We start from the raw sequence: 2265 nt of genomic DNA on the forward strand, positions 1-2265 counted from the left end.
GTTTGTTGATAGCTCAAAATTGGAAGAGTAAAGTTTTACCTACAATGGAGGACTGGAGATTGAAGGTTTCGCATCTTGCTGAAATGGCAAAAATTTCGGCTTATCTGAAGAATCACTCAAATGAACAATTTTTATCAATATGGAGAAGATGGATTGTTTATATTCAAAATAAGCATAGAATGGTGGAATATAATTTAGGCTTTTAGATAATTTGTTTTCTTTTTTTATATATTTCACCTATTTATGTAGAATAATATTTTGTGGAGTTAGGGATATTAATAGTAGTTTACTTTTAGTTGAATAGTATCCTGGGATCAGGTTTGGGAAGTCCGGGGGGTGGGGGGTAGGGTTCTTACATTGTGATGTATTTGTGATGTGTTCTTTTTTTATGATGAAAATAATAAAAATTTATACTTGGAAAAAAAAAGATAGTGAAAATCAATCATCATCATCATCACCATCACCATCACCACCATCATCATCATCGACTTAGAAGGGACCTTGGAGTCTTCTAGTCCAACCCCCTGCTCAGTCAGGAAACCCTATACTAGAGGTCCCCAACCTTTTGGGCACCAAGGACCAGTTCCACGGAGAGAAGTTTTTCCGTGGACCGGAGGGGATGTGGTTTCATGTGCTGCCTGTATCCTGCGGATGGGGCTTTGCTTGTTTGGTTTCTGGCATGCCGCAGCCCAGTCCTGGTCCACGAACCAGTGGTTGGGGACTCCAGCACTATACCATTTCAGACAAATGGTTATCCAGTCTTTCTTAAAAACTTCCAGTATTGGAGCATTCACAACTTCTGGAGGCAGGTTGTTCCACTGATTAATTGTTCTGTCAGGAAATTCCTCCTTAGTTCTAGGTTGCTTCTCTCTTTGATTAGTTTCCATCTGTTGCTTCTTGTCCTGCCTTATTGAAAAAAGGCTGATGTGGTTCCCATCTTCAAGAAAGGGGGGAAAAAACAGACCCAGGAAACTACAGACCAATCAGTCTAACATCAATACACTACTGTATTTATCCACACCCTGTCCCTTTTATCCCGATTTTCCTGTACCCGCACTGATCCTACCTTTTCCCTACCCATATAAAATCTAATAAAATATATTTAAAAAAAAATACACTGGAGATTTTTAAGAGGAGACTAGACAGTCACTTGTCTAAAATGGTATAGGTTCTCCTGCTTGAGCAGGGGGCTAGAGTAGAAGACCTCCAAGGTCCCTTCCAGCTCTCTTCTCTTCTCCTCAACTTATTCTTTGTGGCAACCCCTGAGATATTGGAACACTGCTATCATGTCACTTCTAGTCCTTCTCTTCATTAAGCTAGACATACTCAATTCCAGCAACCGTTCTTTATATGTTTTAGCCCCAGTCCCCTAATCATCTATGTTGGTCTTCTTTGTACTCTAGAGTCTCAAAATCCTTACCAAGGCGTTATAAAGTGGTATTAACAATTCATGTGACCTTGATTCTATCCCTGTGTTCTACCCTAGCACTGTGTTGGCTTTTTTGGCAGCTGCAGCACACTGCTGGCTCATATTTAAGCGATTGTCCACTAGGACTCTGAGATCCCTTTCAAGTTACTACTATTGAGCAAGGTATCACCTATACAATACAGTACCTGTGCATTTGGTTTTTCTTGCTTAAATCTAGAACCTTACTTTTTTCACCATTGAATTTCATTTTGTTAGATAGTGTCTGTCCAGATCCTTCTGTATCTTAAGCCTATCTTCTGGAGCGTTGGCTATTCCTGTCAGCTTGGTGTTGTCTGCAAATTTGATGAGGTCCTCATCTATCCTCTCATCTAAATCACTGAAGAAGATATTGAAGAGCACTGGGCCCAGAACAGAGCCCTGGGGCACCCCACTACACACTTCTCTCCATGTAGATGCAGTTCCATTGAGGATCACACGCTGAGTACAGCCGGTCAGCCACTACGAATCCATCTGGTGGTGATTTAATTTAACATGGATTTATATGCCGCCCTTCTCCCTATAGGACTCAGGGCGGCTTACAGCATATTAAAACACTTAAAACATCATCCCCCCATAAAAACCTGTTAAAAACCAAATATTTTTTTCGCTGTATGATTAGTTAAAATTAAATTAAGAATTGTCCCTGTTTAAAAATTCTCCCTAGGCCAGACCCGCTTGTTGAAAAAGCCATGTCTTGAGGGCGCGGCGAAAAGGTAGGAGATCCGGAATCGTCCGGATCTCGGGGGGTAGTTCGTTCCAGAGGGTGGGGGCACCCACAGAGAAGGCCCTCCCCCTGG

The sequence above is a fragment of the Protobothrops mucrosquamatus genome, unplaced genomic scaffold (genome assembly GCF_001527695.2).
Source record: "Protobothrops mucrosquamatus isolate PMUCROS unplaced genomic scaffold, P.Mucros_1.0 scaffold269, whole genome shotgun sequence".
Taxonomy (NCBI): Eukaryota; Metazoa; Chordata; class Lepidosauria; order Squamata; family Viperidae; genus Protobothrops; species Protobothrops mucrosquamatus.